Source organism: Acomys minous (assembly GCF_964271855.1).
Source record: "Acomys minous genome assembly, chromosome: 6".
Lineage (NCBI taxonomy): Eukaryota > Metazoa > Chordata > Mammalia > Rodentia > Muridae > Acomys > Acomys minous.
In genome coordinates this window covers 39269248-39286279 of record NC_140487.1, presented here as the reverse complement: position 1 = coordinate 39286279, position 17032 = coordinate 39269248, and the positions used below count along the sequence as shown (strand labels likewise).

Sequence of the window (17032 nt, the reverse complement as noted above, 5' to 3'; positions counted from 1 at the left end):
CTCACCATTCTTTATAGTGTGATGGCAGCCAGTGGGTCTATTTAACCTTGGAGGGTAAAGATGATCTGAGCCACTTGTTGGAGATCCTGGATGAACTTAGGTGAAAACTGAGGTAAATACTGAGGAAAGTAGTCAGTCCTGCCACTCCAGTGTTTATTATAAGTGTTGAAGCTAGGAAGGGAGAGGCTTCCCCTACAAAGTTCGGCTCCAGCTGCTGGGAACCTTCCCCAACGCAAGCGCTATACAGCCTTGTTCAGGTGGGGAAAAGTTTCCCCAGGGAAAGTGTTGCAGTTCTGTTGTGAAAGACACCCTGGCAGTCAGGAACCAAGGAAATACCACAAAGTCACACCACACAACAAACCTCACATAAGAGATTTATTGAGAGGGAGGAAGCCAGGAGGGTGGCTGCCTCTGCTGGGGTGAGAAGCAGCCGGGAACTGTGCAGAATGCAGGGTTTATATAGGTTTTTTGGGGGGGTGGGGAGAGCTTTCCAGGGTGGCCTGGGATTGGAGGGATTATGTAGCCTGATCTTTTGGGGCAAATTTAGGGCTTGGTTGGATTTTTTATTTTATTATTTATTATTATTTTAATAATAATAATAATAATTATTATTATTATTATTATTTTGGTAGAGCTGGGCCTGGCCACTCTCCCACCTTGGGCTATTAGAAAACAACCCTTACCACTGTTAGGGAAGTCTGGGCTGAGGCCTGTCCACTTGGGCTCCTGGGTGGGGCGGTGGGGGGGGTCATGGGGAGGGTGGAGGGGTAGAATGGCCACTTTTCCTGCCTTGAGGGTTTACAAAGTTTTCATGGGAGGGAAGGTCTGCTTGAGTTGGCCTGAGTAGCCAACATTCTCCTCCCCCTCTATAAACTCCAAGTGGAAGCTGAGAGGCAGAGAAGGCCAGGAGGCATGGAGAAGCTGCAAGACTTCCAGGACAAAGGTGAGAGACAGGAGAGACAAGTCCCAGAGGTCGAGAAGGGATTAAGGAAGTTGCTGGCCTTCGCAGGCAGCTCCTAGGGGGAGGAGGTAAGGAAACAGGGCTGTTGGACCCTGCTGTTAGGTCAAAGTCTAGCATTACTGCATAGCCCCTGAGCTTGGTGCTAAAATGACAACTCCCTTCCTCACCTGCGTTCCCTCCTCCCTTCCTGATCTAGGGAAACCCCAGATCCTCTGAGGAAAGTCCCATAGCCCTCAGGGAGATTACAGGCTCTTTCCGGATAAGAAACCAGTTCATTGTGCACCTGGGGATTCCTGGAAATCCCCTCCCCCATGCTAATGAGATGTCTTGGTACCTTAGCTTTCAACCAATGACCTTTTTCCATACCTCTAACTGTACCTGGAGTCTCCTCACCCCGCAGCTGCCCGTAGGATAATTAAGTACTGTGTTCCCTTCTTATGATAGGACTCTGCAGCTGCATGTAAATGGAGTATCCCTGGCACCCCAGCCCCCAGTGAATCAGACACATTCACTCCCTAGCACCTCCCACTGCCCAAGGTTTATAATGTCCCTGATTAATTAAATAAATCCTCTCCTCTTCTCTCTTCTTCTTCTTCTTCTTCTTCTTCTTCTTCTTCTTCTTCTTTCTCTCTCTCTCTCTCTCTCTCTCTCTCTCTCTCTCTCTCTCTCTCTCTCTCCCCTCCACCATGACCATCAGACTTGTCATTTATTCTGGATAAGGAAGGGCTCCCTTTCTCCCTGAAGAATTGGTCGTTGGACACTCCCTCACCCCCTTGGCTTCCAGTAAGCAGCCATAGCTACCTTGGCCACCCTAAAGCCTGCTGCAAGCTCAGTGGCCATCTGTGGGACCATGAAGCACTCTGGATGCTTCATCAACCAGGCATGCACGTCCACCCACAACCTCTGCCATCAGCACAGTGCTTTAACCCAAGGCCTGTAACACTGCAGTACCAGTGCTGACTTTGGAACTCCTGAATTTCCACTGCTGTCTGGTACCAGCAATCTCATTAAAAAGAGCTAATTGTAACACTGGAAAAACTCTTTTCCACACCCGGTGAGATCGGGAGTCTTGCTCCTGTACTCTAGCCATTCCTGAGGGAGACAGAACCCGAGACTGCCAGAGTTCTCTCGGTTCCCACTTGGAAGCCAACAACATTCAGACCACAGCGTGCACTTCCGGTGCAGCGCATGGCAGGTGGGACACGACACAGAATGACACAGGGAGAGGAGCAAGTGTCTTACTAAGTACAAAGTTGCCCACATGGTAAGGCTCTGGAGAGTGAGGTAGGTGAGGAGAGACTCTGGAACTTGGAACCAATTATGGTTGCTAGCAGAAGCCCACAGAAACAAATTGCCTGACTTTAAGAAAGTCAAGTCAGTAACTTAGTCAGTTTGAAGTGCTGGGATGTGGGCATGGCTGAAGGGTAAGTGTAGCCCCCTCTACTAGTGCTTCCTGAAGAGACAGGACTTTGGAAGGGGCAGTGTTGGAGACCCTTATGAGTTAAGAGATGGTCTGCGGTGCCGAGTGGGGTGGTGCACGCCTTTAATCCCAGCACTCGGGAGGCACATCTCTGTGAGTCTGAGTCCAGCCCAGTCTACAAAGTGAGTCCAGGACAGCCAAGGCTACACAGAGAAACCCTGTCTGGAAAAACCAAAAATAAAAATAAAAAAGGGGGGGGGGGCTGGAGAGATGGCTTGGCGGTTAAGAGCACTGCTCTTCCAGAGGTCCTGAGTTCAATTCCCAGCAACCACATGGTGGCTCACAATCATCTCTAATATGATCTGATGTCCTCTTCTGGCCTGCAGGTGTACATGCAGACAGACCACTGTATACATAATAATAAATAAATCTTTAAAAAAAAAAAAAAGAAAGAAAGAAAGAAAGAAAAAGAAAAACCAAAAAAAAAAAAGTATAGAGTGTTTTGCCTACACGTACACCTGCACACCAGAAGATGGCACCAGATCTCATTATAGATGGCTGTGAGCCACCATATGGTTACTGGGACTTGAACTCAGGACCTTTGGAAGAACAGGCAGCGTTGTTAACCTCTGAGCCATCTCTCCAGCCACAAATCCCTCCTTTTCTATAACCTAGAGTCGGAAGGGATGAGTTAAGTCCAGAAGATGTAGGCCGGGGCCTAGAGGAGGGCCTGTTGAAGCTTACAAAATGCCTTAGTAATGGGTTCAAGGAGGGGATCGTATGAGGGGCCAAGAGCTGCCTCATAGAGGGGGTGGGAGAGACGAAAGAAAGAAGGTATCTAAAGCATAAGAAGTTGGCCATCCCCAGGAAGGACTCAATTTTGTCCTTGATGCTGGAGGACTGTGAGTGACTGAATTAAGTGCTTTGGATCTAGGATAACAGCCTTGGGAGTTGGAGTGGAAGCTAGTCCCAGATGAGTAACCTGAGGGGTGGGCAGCTGGATCCCGGAGGGTGAGAACCTGTATCCTCTATTAGACAGAGAGTTTAATAAAGCCTGGCTCATTTATAGGACTACAAAGGAGAAGATCATCTACTTATTGTATAAGCTTGGGTTTAGGAAGAGACAGAGAATAAGTCAGAGGCCAGGGCCTGGCCAAGCCGATTGAACTGTCCCAGAAGCCCTGGGATAGGATGGTCCAAGTGAGTGCGGTAGAAATGTGAGCATCCGGGTCAGCCCAAGTAAAGAGGGAGATAGTTAGTGCACTGTGTGTGTGTGGGGGGGGGGGGTTAGGGGAGGTGTCCAGAGGAATAGAAAAGAAGCCATCCCTGAGTTCTAGGCCAGAGAATGGGAGCTCTCTGAGGTGGCTGTAGAGGGGAGAGCAAAGGGTTTAGTATTATGGGATGAAGAGGAACCACTGCTGGATTGATAAGTCAGAGATGCTGAACCGAGTGACAGGTTCCATTGAGGCTTTCACCGTGAGGATGGGGCCACTAAAAGGGGAACAAGTGGGACACAGAAGATTCCTAAGAGGCCAGAGAGTCCCCTGAGGATGTAGAGAGTATTGATCCTGGGTGGTATATTTGGTGGTTTCATGAGGCTGGTACCCCTGTCCTGCCTCCCCAGCTATAGGGGAACAAGAAGATGAGTCTCTAAAACCCCATCAGGATTAATTATGTAGCCCCATTGTCCAGAAGGAAGAAAAAGGATCATCCTGAAACTGTGATGTTTATCCAAGGCTCCTGGTCAGAGATGGTGGTCGTTGGGTCAAGGAAGCCAGGGACTCCTCAGTTGTTCTTGGCCAGACCTGGGAGGTCAGTTGAAGGGTCACCCGGCCTTGATGTCCCCTCTCCATGAGGGACAGGGAGGGCAGTCAATATGTCAATGCCCCTTTTGATGGCCCCTTGTACATGGTCTGGGTGTTTTACAAGTGTTCAGACAGACCAGGGCCTAGTGACCCTCCAGAACTCATTGAAACAGGGATTCGGAGGTTCTTGGGCTTTGGGAGGCCAGGGAGCCTGGACAGTTGATATGGCCTTTGCTACAATCAGGTGTTTTTGTTTTCAGGCTTTTTCATCTCATGGTATACCTTGGAGGCCATCAATAAGACTTCTGCCTATGGAGTCAGGGGTCCTCTCTCTGTCTCTGTCTCTGTCTCTGTCTCTCTCTGTCTCTCTCCTTTTTAAAAAGAAAGTTAGAGTTCTAGGGTTTTTTGTTTTTGTTTTTGTTTTCCAAGACTGGGTTTCTCTGTGTAGCCTTGGCTGTCCTGTCCTGGACTCACTTTGTATACTAGGCTGGCCTCGAACACACAGTGATCCACCAGCCTCTGCCTCCCGAGTGCTGGGATTAAAGGCGTGCACCACCACGCAGGGCTGAGTTTTCTCATTCTCCCTCTCTCTCTCTCTCTCTCTCTCTCTCTCTCTCTCTCTCTCTCTCTCAATTTTTCAGTCTTTTAAAATAGAAACTTATCTGTGATTTCCTCAAGCTGAGCCTTCTCTCCTGCCTCACCAGTCGCCTGCACTCTTGTTCCTTGAATGCCTCCTCTCTCTGTTTTTTTGAGTCAGGATTTGTCTGTGTAGCCTTGCCTGTCCTGGACCAGGCTAGCCTGGAACTCTCAGAGATCTGCCTGCTTCTGCCTCCTGAGTGCTGGGATTACAGGTATATGCCACCGTGCCCATCTGACTGTTTTTTCTAATGAGAGACAGAAAGGAGGTGGATCTAGATGGGAGGGAATGTTGGGAGGAACTGGGAGGGAAATTATAATCAGGCTATATTATTTGAGGAAAAAAAAATATTTTCAATTCAAAAAATAAAACTAGCTAGCCAGTGGTGGCCCACACCTTTAATCCTAGCACTCAGGAGGAAGAGGCAGGCAGAGCTATATGAGTTTGGAGCTAGCCTGATTTACAGAGCAAGTTCCAAGGCAGCTAGGCTACACAGTGAAACCCTGTATCAAAAAACAACAAAACAAAACAAAACACCCCCAAAACAAACAAGCAAATACCTCTGGGAAGGCAGCTTCAGAATCATTCAGTTTAGGGCTCCCTCTGGTGGCAGCCTAAAAATTTATCTTGGTTCACAGCCCAAGAGGAGCAGCTATCAAACTGAACCCTTCCTGAAAATATTTCCTGGGTGCTGCACAGGATTAGTAAAACTGTTCAAACCCGATTATCAGCCGGGCGTGGTGGCGCACCCCTTTAATCCCAGCATTAGGGAGGCAGAGGCAGGCAGACCGCTGTGAGTTTGAGTCCAGCCTGATCTACAAAGTGAGTCTAGGACAGCCAAGGCTGCACAGAGAGGCCCTGTTTCGAAAAACTAAAACAAAACATAACAAAACAAAAACAAAAATGAAAAAAAAAAAAGAAAAAGAAAAACCAAACCTGACTATCACATTTCATTTGTATCTTTGCCTCTTCCACAGCACACACACATGCAGAATCAGAAGGAGAAAAGAGAACAGGACTGAGGAAAGCACTCCACTCCACGCCGTGCCACACCCTGCCACACCCTGATGCATCCTCCATCCACGCATTTCCAGGCTACTGTGTGTCTGGCATGGTTCTCCACCCTGATACCCACAGGTAAGACCCCTCAAGTTCTGTCTCTTTTTGAATTTGTTCATTTATTCATTGTAGTGTGTGTGTGTCTGTGTGTGTGTGTTGCCTGTGCATAAATCTGTGCACCACTTGTTTGCCTGGTGTCCTCACAGGCCAGAGGAGGGCATTGGGTCCTCTGGAACCGGAATTACAGATGGTTGTGAACCACCTTACGTCGCTGGGATAAGAACCTAAGTCCACTGGAAAAAGAGCCAGTGTTCTGAACCATCTCTCCAGCCCCCAAAGCCCTTATTTTTTGTTTTATTTTATTTTGTGTGTGTGTGTTTGTTTTTTTTTTTTTTTGAGACTGAGTCTGTCTATGTAGTCATATATTTCCTGACTTACAATAGAGCAGGCTGGCCTTGAACTCCCAGAGATCCATTGCCTCTGCCTCCCAGTGCTGGGATCAAAGGTGTGCACCACCACACCCAGTCCTAAAGACATTCTCAAATAAAAGAGGAACCTGGTAATAACTAAGAACCACTGGAACTGTTTTTAAATTATGCTCAAGAGGATATGGATATAACAGCCTGCAAGCATGGAGACCTGAATTCCGAAGCCACGTGAAAAATTTGGAGGTCAGAAGTACATGCTTGGAATCCTTCTAGTGAGGAGGCAGAACTATTGACCCCTGGCCAGCCGTCTTGAGGCCGGTCTAAGGTTGTGCCTTGGAAAGTCAAACCAAAGCAAACAATCCAAGGTGGATAGCAAGCGAGGAAAGATACCCTCACTCTATCTCTGCCCTCGGTATATAAGCACACACATGTTGCAGGATATGTGCTCACACTGTGACCCCGAGATTGTTTTGTTGACTGGAAAAATCTCTTTTCAGTTTGGTGTGCCTCTGCCCTAGCACATACCTTGAATCCAAGAGCTTTCTATGTGAGTGTTATAAGAAGGATTAAAGAAAGTTAATCTTAGGTCAAGAGGCAGAGCAAGAAACCAGTTGACAGAGAGTGAACATAGAAAAAAACCTATAGAAGCCAGGCATGGAGGCACACGCCTTTAATCCCAGCACTTGGGAGGCAGAGGCAGACTGATTGCTGTGAGTTCGAGGCCAGCCTGGTCTACAAAGTGAGTCCAGGACAGCCAAGGCTACACAGAGAAACCCTGTCTCGAAAAACCTATAGAAAGTAAAAGGAAGTCGGGAGGATAGGTAGAGAGGCACACAGGAAGTAGAAGGGAGGGACATTCAGTTTGAGGTTTTTTTGTTTTGTTTTGTTTTGTTTTTTGAGATACATGGAGAAGGAGGGCTTCCTTTTTATTTTGGGGATGTCAGCTGAGGAGGAAGGTCAGCTGGGTTCTTTTTCCACCTCTCTAAGCTAGCAGCCTTTCACCCCAGCATCTGGTTCTTGATTGGCCTTTATTGGTAAAATAGAATGATTAAGATTTAGTTAAAAACAATATTTGGCACTCCAATGCATTCTCTGACCACACAGACAGAGAAATTATACCAGGTGCTGACAAACTGAGAAGCCATGTAATATGGGAAGTCCTCAAGGAGAGAGTTAAGGATGAAAAATACCATAACATGGGGCTGGAGAGGTGGCTCAGCGGTTAAGAGCACCGACTGCTCTTCCAGAGGTCCTGGGTTCAATTCCCAGCAACCACATGGTGGTTCACAACCATCTATAATGTGATCTAATGTGCACTGTATACATAATAAATAAGTAACCAAAAAATGTTTAAAAAAAGAAAAAGAAAAATACCATAACACAAGGCACTAGGATACTGTATACTGCTACTTTAGATGGCTTGAAAATAAAAACAAAACTAAAAGCTAAATGAGTTAACTGGAATTGGCTCAGTAATGATTGTGAAGGGCCGGGGATGGTGGCGCACACCTTTAATCCCAGGCAGAGGCAGGTGGATCTCTCTGAGTTCGAGGCCAGCCTGGTTTACAAAGCAAGTCTAGGACAGCCAAGGCTACACAGAGAAACCCTGTCCCAAAAAACAAAACAAAAAAGAAAGAAAATGCAAAAAACGGTGATTAGACCTTTAAAAGCAAGATCAGCACCATTAGATGAATGGATTAAAATTATGTCTTATATTAACTCTCACATTTATGATACGACTCTGATAGGAGAAGTAATTTATAAAAGTTTTAAAAGTTTTAAGAAAAAAATGTCAGATGTTTTAACTGTAGTAAGCAAGACCATTTGGAAAGGAATTGTAGGCAAGAATTCTCAGAAACAATATTTTTTCTAGAGATAAATAAAAAAGAAGGCCCAGCTTTCAAGAGTATGCTGAAGGTGTGGCAAAGGCTAACATTGGACTAATGAATGCAGATCAACGAGGGGCAGGCAAAGTAACCCCTTTCTATTGGGAACACCCTAGGGGGGCCTCACACAAGCCCTGATATCAAATTCAACTCAATCATTCCCTATCAGTACTGAAGAAACTCAGTCACATAGCCACTAAAAGATTTAATGCCTGATGTTAAAAACAACACTCTCTGGATGTAATCAAGGATAGAACAGCTTCAGTTGATAAAACAAAATATTCAGGAGAGACCAGAAAACAAGTATTTTGTCACGCTACTATAAATGATCAGAGACCAACACTAAAAATACAAATAAATGACATTTAAATAGAAGGTTTAGTAGACATAGAAGCAGATGTAACAACAATTTCATCAAAAGCTTGACATCCAAATTGGTCTATTTAGGAGATAAATACTCACCTTCTAGGGATTGGAACTTTATCTCAGGTAAAACAAAGTAAAAGATGTGTTAGGGCACACGCCTTTAATCCCAGCACTTGGGAGGCAGAGGCAGGTGGATCACTGTGAGTTTGAGGCCAGCCTGGTCTACACATCGAGTCCATGACAGCCAAAGCTACACAGAGAAACCCTGTCTCAAAAAAAAATTTTGTTGAGTGTACAGGGCCAGAAGAACAAATAGGAAAATTAAAGCCATATGTAGCTGATATAGTCATGAATTTATGGGAATGTGATTTGTTGTAGCCATGGAAAATACAGATTAACATTCTTCCAATCTCAGAACAAACCATAAAATAATGAATGCTTCTGAGAAAAACATTAAAAGGTATTATCAAGAATAGCCACATTACAGCCAGGCGGTGGTGGCACACACATTTAATCCCAGTACTTGGGAGGCAGAGGCAGAGGCAGGCAGATCTCTGAATTCGAGGCCAGCCTGGACTACAGAGTGAGTTCAAGGACAGCCAGGCCTGTTACACAGAGAAACCCTGTCTCGAAAAACCAACCAACCAACCAAGCAAACAAACAAACAAAAGAACTGCTGAATTAAATCAGTCTGTATATTTTAAAGATGTGTTGACCTCAGAATGGAAACTGAGATATATATTATGTTGGGGAGGAGGTTTTGCCTTCGATTCCACAGGGGAAGAAAAGCTATGGATACCACTAAAATTGATAAACATTAAAATTGAAACCGGAGAGATCTCTGAATAAGGAGGGGTGATTGTCAGTGGCATTTTTGTTGTTGTTGCTTTTGTTTGTTTGTTTTTTTTTTTGGGGTTTTGAGTCAGGGTTTCGCTGTGTGGCCTTGGCTGTCTTAGACTCACTTTGTAGACCAGGCTGGCCTCAAACTCACAGCGATCCACCTGCCTCTGCCTCCCCAGTGCTAAGATTAAAGGCGTGCGCCATCAAGCCTGGCTAGTTGGTGGTAGTTTTTTTAAAGTGTGCTGTATTTTCTCTCTTAACCCAGCTAGCACCCAAATAATTGAGACTGAACTATTATATTTGTTTAATAAGCTTTAAGGCACAACAACTGAGCAATATAAGTCTATATTAACCTTCTAAGTTAATCTGGCTACCTCCCACCAGAAATTCCTGAGATCTTGCACTTTATGGCTTTCCCTACTCCAGATGCTCCCTTCTGATGTCTCCTGGACCAGTCCCCAATTTCTCTCTTTCTCTCCTCCTCCCCTGGCTGGCAGGAAATCCTGCCCTATTCTCTCCCTTGCTCAGTGATTGGCTGTAAACTGCTTTATTGGCATACCAGGGGACAAGTGGGAAGTAGTGTCTACACAACATTGAGACAGGAGATTCTCAGGACGATGCTTGCAACCAGACAAGAGGGAGCACAGAAATCGTCATTTGAATCTTTATGCAGTGCACAATAACATTTTGCCTACAGGTTCATCAGACAGCTTGGTCAGTCAGTGCAAACTAACTTATGAAGACTAACAAATGCCTTTAATTTGATCAGGCATAAAAACATAAAAATTAAAAATAATATTATTTTTTGAGTGATAATATACCAAAGGCACACTTGTCTTACTGGCATGAAATGAAAAACTGGTGTTTTAAACACGTGTCTTAATTCCATGTTAGAATGTTAGACTGTAGATTGCCACAGGGCCCACATCATCTTGGAAATCAGTTTTTTAGTTTTCTTCTTAAATAAAAAGAATATTTTTGTTGTTTGGTATTAAAAACACAGTTAAGATATTTAAAATGTTTTAAATTAATTCAAAGGGTCACTACAGTTCAAACTTGTTTTCTAAATCTCTACGAGTTGGAGCTAAAATAAAATATTTGCACAGGGCAGTGGTAGCACATGCCTTTAATCTGAGCAGAGACAGGTGGATCTCTACAAGTTACTTTTCTAAAACCTAGAGTTACAGTGAACAAGGTGGTGGTGCACATCTTTAATCCCACCACCCAGTGATATCAATTAGGAGCTGTTAGAATGTTAGACTATAGATACAGCTCCTAATTGGTATGTTTTCACACTAGAGAAATAGTATACCATAATTACAGATTATTATAAAAAACCCTCTACAGGGTTCCTAGAGAGGCAGCTAATTTCCAATGGGGACAGGAACTAAGAGCAGCTTTTGTGACTGCCAGTAAGCACATCTCTGTGCATGCAAGCCTGACCAATATTAAGCCAGATGATACCCTAATGATAGATAGCATATTTATTAGTGAGTTGGCAAGTGGGGACTCTTCATAAGGCAAAAAGGAGCACACCAACTATTTGCGTGTTGGCTTCTAATACAAACGTTTCCCATATATGGGGAATAAATATTCCCTCTTTGAGAAACAAATCTGGGTATTTTATGAGGCATGAAGACCCTCATACTCAGTCGTTGCCAACCACCCTGTGGTGATAAGGGCGCCCCTTACAACGATGGATTGGATCCGTTAGAAGGCAGATTCTTTGTAGGCTTAGCCATGGAAGGAAAGGGATTACAGCGGAACTTGTGAATGTTACAAGTAGGGCCTAAGAAATATTTACCATCAGCCCTATAATTATTAGGGCAGTATTTTCTAACTCACTAGCAATCAATGAAGACACAGACACCTGTTCTATTTTTTTTAAAGCCTGGGTACACCTTGGCCAGGGCAGATATTAATCCCCTAAACTACCTTCCGTATTGGGGCAGGTATCCCATACCCTGCCCCAATCCCATGCCATTTGATTCTAATAATTTCTCTTGAGCTACCTCCCATCCATAATCCCAAATACTTGCTAATGATCATCATCTGGGCCGAATCCTTCATCCATGAGAGCCATGTGCTTCTTACTCCATCTAGCCCATGGTGGCCTCCTTCCTTCTCCCTTCCCTCTCCTCTCCTTCCCCAAGATCCTCTCTTGGTCCCTCTGACTACTTTCTTTCCTAAGACCCTTTCTGTCTGACCAGCCCAGGAACCTTAGCCACACCCATCCCATTTGCCCTGCCCAGGTGTGTTGGCTTTTTATTGGTCAAACAGGAATAAGTTCTTAGGCAAGTTACAAACATTTTGGGGTTCATGAGTCTGCTCATCTGGGCAGCAACTAGACCAAACCCCAACAGGGACTGGTACCTATCTGAATTCCTTCGTGACCAGGATGTGGTAGCAAAGGTGGCTGTGCCTTCTATTTTGATAGGCCCAGCTGTTTAACATTTGTTTAACGAAGTTAGAATGCATACCATATCTGACAACGGATTCCTTAAAATGTTTTAAATCCATCATGTCTACAGGACACCAGGCTATTTCGTCATGACCCTCAGCACCATTTGGCTCGATTACATCTCTTACAGTGACTGGAAAAGCTGAAGGTGCCTGGGTGACTGTGGAGGTATCCTCCACTGGTACATTTACTTCTAAAGACCTTTTGGTCGGTCTGGCTTCCTTTGCCTCTGGTTTCTGACCTTCTCCACCCTTTTTAACCAAAGGTGCCTTCTGCTTTTCCAGCCCTTCCAGTTTTTTCTGCATTTTGCCCATTTGTTTAGTCAAGTCAGTAATTCTTTCCAAAAGGATAGAGCTTATTGACTCTTCCTGGTTTTTCTGGCTTTCCGGTCTCTCTATTTTCTGTCCTTCATCACTACCAAATGCCAAAAATTCTATCCGCTTTCCCATCCCTTCATTTTCATTCCTCAGCCTTTCTATCTGTCCAGTCAAATCTGCAATCTTTTCCAAAAGGATAGAACTTACTGACCCTTCCGGCTTTTCTATTTCATTAGCCTGTCTTTTAATCCTTTTAAGCACGAAATATTGTAATAAAAGGACAATGAGAAAACAAAGAATTCCCTCTAAGTATAATGTAGGAAAGAGTTTTGCAACAGCAGTTGCAATTTTGTCAATAGCCTGAAACAACATTTCTATCTCGTGGAATACTGAATCTTTCCTCATATCATTAGGGACTGTGGAACCCATCGGGCCCCACGTTGGGCGCCAGATGTTGGCTCTGTTTATTAACAATTAAACTTTATTATACAACCCAACTAGCATATACAAGAAGGAAAAAAAGGTTAAAGGGACAGAAGAGTAAACCTCCTAGAATCCGTCGGCAGGACGGGTCCTTAGGTGTCTCTGTCCCACGAGCTGGTCCAGTCTTTTCCTCTCTCTCCGCGCCTCCTCCTTCTTCCTCTCTACCTCTTGTTTTTCTCCTCACCACCTTCCCAGTCACATGCAAAGGGCGGTCTCCTCCTCCCTTCGAGGGTCAATTAGGAAAACAATAGCCATGGTGGGGTTCCCAGGTAGGTATCCTGAATTCCAAGCCCAGGAAGGCTCCAAACAGTCTCTCACAAGGTATTCATGGTGTGCCCCAAGGGTAAAGCCCGCCAAGATTGCTTCCACCTGTGACAAAGCTTAATCTTTCCCACACTGCACTGAGGAAATAGCTCGGTTCCCTGTAATCCCCATCCCTAAGCTGCTCTCCCCCTCCCCCCAAAAGAGGCACCTAGTGTGGGGACCAATGAAATGGTCACAACATTTGGCTAATGGTTTACTGATGCTTCATCAACCACTGATGGAACCAAAACTAATGGAAAGTGGCAACATGTAGACCGGGGAATGAAATGACCAATACTGAGGAAGGAACCCCCAAATCAGTGCCGCACTGTTGCCTATAAGACAAATAACTAGGAAAGCGAAAGGAAAATCTCTGTCTTTTCCAGTTCATGGTGCTTGTGCAATGGCATAGCAATATGGTCATTACAATGAAAAACTGTGGGCTGGAGAGGTGGCTCAGTGGTTAAGAGCACTGTCTGCTCTTCTAGAGGTCCTGAGTTCAATTCCCAGCAACCACATGGTGGCTCACAACCATCTATAATGAGATCTTGGTGCCCTCTTCTGGCAGGCAGGCCAGAATATTGTATATATAATAAATACATCTTTAAAAAACAAAAGTAAAATGGAAAACTGCTAACTGGCAGATAAATGATAAAGATATATCTGGTCATGGGAAGCATGAATGGAAATGGCAAAACCTAGAAAAGACATCAAATTTAATGTAGTTCATACAGGCGAGACAGAAAAAAACACCTGAAAATAATGACATAGTGGACAAATTGGCATTACATTTAGTTAAGACTAGAATATTAAATTTTTCCAGGGAACAAATTCAGAATAAATAAGGAGTAGCGATAGATTACACAATCAAAAAACTTGAAAGCTTACACCAACCCTAAAAATAAGGGGAAATTGGGCTGGAAAGATGGCTCAGAGGTTAAGGGCACTGACTGCTCCTCTAGAGGTCCTGAGTTCAATTCCCAGCAACCACATGGTGGCTCACGACCATCTATAATGTGATTTGGTGCCTTCTTCTGGTGTGCAGGTGTACGTGCAGGCAGAGCACTGTATACATAATAATAATTAACAAATAAATAAATTTTTAAAAAAATAAGGGGAAATGGAGAACCAAGTTAGAATAGGACAACCCTATGAGACTAACTAGTGTAAGGAATCCACAGCCAGGCGGTGGTTCACAGCGTTAATCCCAGCACTTGGGAGGTAGAGGCAGACACATAACAATTACAGTGATTTAGATTGAAAACCACTTGCAAAAGGTAGGCTGGAACCAAAGTGAATGTCCTTTCTGACCTAAATGTAAATACACTTAAGCCTTGAATATTTTTTTTAAAGAGAAAGGGGAATATAGGTATATTTACCCACATTTTAGAAGTAATTGTTTGTTGTTGTTTGGTTGGTTTTTTTTTGAGACACGGTTTCTCTGTGTATCCCTGGCTGTCCTTGGCTCACTCTGTAGATCATACTGGCCTTGAACTGGGATTATACGTGTGAACCACTGCACCTGGATTAAAAGAATTAAAAAAAAATCAATGGAAAGATAATGCTCTTGCTGGGCATGGTGGCACATGCCTTTAATCCCAGCACTGGGGAGGCAGAGGCAGGCTGATCGCTGTGAGTTCGAGGGCAGCCTGGTCTACAAAGCAAGACCAGGATAGCCAAGGCTACACAGAGAAACCTTGTCTTGAAAGAAAGAAAGAAAGAAAGAAAGAAAGAAAGAAAGAAAGAAAGAAAAAATGTTCTGTCTGTTTCCAATAAATATTTTGCCCTAGAAAATATATAAATTACCAAAAAAGGAAAGCCCAGAGTTAGGGTTGGGGCAGGGTTTTGTTTCTATCTTTCCAGGAGAATGAAAGCATCCAACTAAATCAGGCATGCCCTAAACCTTTAATCCCAGCACTTGGGAGGCAGAGGCAGGTGGATTGTTGTGAGTTCGAGGTCAGCCTGGTCTATATGTCGAGTCCAGTACAGCCAAGGCTATACAGAGAAACCCCATCTTGAGAAAATAAAAAAGCATCCTACTAAGGAATCTGAAGACCACTGGACACTTGAAACATCTGAGGAAAAAGGACTGATCATCAAAAGAAAATGTCCCAAGAAAAAGAGTAAATTGGCCAAGCTTGTCTCTGCTGCCCTCTATAGACCTAAGTGACAAATGGTCTTTATGTGGTCCCAATTCAATTAAAAATTAAAGTTGGCTTTGGGGTTGGAGTGTGGCTCTCTTCTTCTCTAAAGCCATGCATGCTTGTTAAAGGAAAGAGCAAAATCTCTGGTATGGGACAGAGGAAAACAAAAAATAGAGACTATTTTATTGCCACTAATCTCAGAATCTTTTGGTTTTCACTTAACTCTCTAAAGCTTTTCTCTCCCCACCCCCTTTTTTTTTTCCTTTCAAGACAAGGTTTCTCTGTGTAACAGCCCTGGCTGTTTTGGAACTCTCTTTGTAGACCAGGCCAACCTCTAACTCACATGGATTTGCCTTCCTCTGCCTCCCAAGTGCTGGAATTAAAGGCATGCACCGCCATGCCCAGTTTTCTAAAACTTTTCTTTTCTTTTTTCTTTCTTTTTCTTTTTCTTTCTTTCTTTTCTTTTCTTCCTTCCTTCCTTCCTTTCTTTTTTTTTTTTTTTTTTTGAGACAGGGTTTCTCTGTGTAGCCTTGGCTGTCCTGGACTCACTATGTAGATCAGGCTGGCCTCAAACTCACAGCAATCCACCTGCCTCTGCCTCCCAAGTGCTGGGATTAAAGGTGTGCGCTACCACATCTGGCTCTAAAACTTTTCTTAAGGTATAAATATTATCTCAAAATCTGTAAGATTATTATGTATATATAAACTTCCTGTCGTGATACTAATGGTCATACAGAGTACTAACTAATTCTAGAAATGAGCTTCATCTAGCTTCCTGTGTGTGTTTTCAGCCTCGAGTCTGAAGCAGGTGACTAGGAACAAAGTTTGTGTGCCTCAGACGTACTTAACAGATCTTGGTCCTCAGACCTTTCGGAGATATGCTGAACGTGGAACTGAAAACGTTTTAAGTTTTCTACAATAAACTGTGACCATTCCTAACAGTGACCTTTTAGGTCTCTAAGGAGATGACAGGGCCCTGCAGTGACACATCCACCTGGACTGTGGTAATACTAACCACTGGGGGAAACTTCCTCGTGTCTCTTCGCTGCCAGCTTCTGCACCAGGACTGTCACTGAGCTGGCAAACACCACCCAAAGAGCAGCTTCGGACTACAGACTGCTCGGGACGTTCAAACTGCTGAGTTCAGAGGAGACGAACAGGAACATTTCACAGAAGCTTGGACTCAAAATACTTAACCCTAAGACTGCCAGATACAGCCAAGCTGAACATCGTGGAAGGCTTGGCAAAAATAGCTTTATTATTGTAAATAGTTTTAGTGTGTTAGGATTAAAATCTTTCTTCTTTTGTTGAGACAAAATGGGGAAATGTTGTAGGATTGTGATCACATTGTGTATCCTGAGATTGTGTTGTTTACTGGGGGCGGGGAGGGAACCTGTCTCTATGGGCTGGAGAGATGGCTCAGAGGTTAAAAGTACTGTCTGTTCTTCCAAAGGTTCTGAGTTCAATTCCCAGGGATCACATGGTGGCCCATGGCCATCTATAATGAGATCTGGTCCCCTCTTCTGGTGTGCAGGCATACCTTTGGGCAGAATATTGTAAACATAATAAATAAATAAACCTTTTTAAAAAACTGTTTCTAGTTGTGGTTTGGCTCAACCCTAACACACACCTTTAATCCAAGAACTTCCTGCTTGAGTATTGTAAACAGGATTGAATAGGTCATCCACATGAATAGGTCAAGAGGTGGAACAAGCAACCAGTTGACAGGGAGTGTGTAGAGAGAATCTCCTGTGTATTATATGAAAGCATCACCTGTCAATAAAAAGCTGATAGCCTATTAGCTCGAGACAGGAAATAGGAGGTGGGAGTTCTAGCCAAAAGCTATGAACACTGGGATAAAGCCAGAGGCAAGAGATTCACCCCAGATTCTGAGGAAGACAGACGTATGAAAACTGATGAGA

The 17032-nt window shown here is 44.1% G+C and overlaps 1 long non-coding RNA gene across 2 annotated transcripts; it reads left to right on the top strand.

Annotated features, from left to right (window-relative positions):
• On the top strand, positions 1-16758 carry LOC311600738. Of its 2 annotated transcripts, XR_014780341.1 has the most exons (4): positions 1-112; positions 881-943; positions 5801-5960; positions 15902-16758. It is a non-coding gene; the product is annotated as an uncharacterized lncRNA (long non-coding RNA). The 2 variants fall into 2 exon arrangements; XR_014780342.1 differs by lacking the exon at positions 1-112 and having other exon boundaries at positions 796-943.
• The last annotated feature ends 274 nt before the right edge of the window (positions 16759-17032 follow it).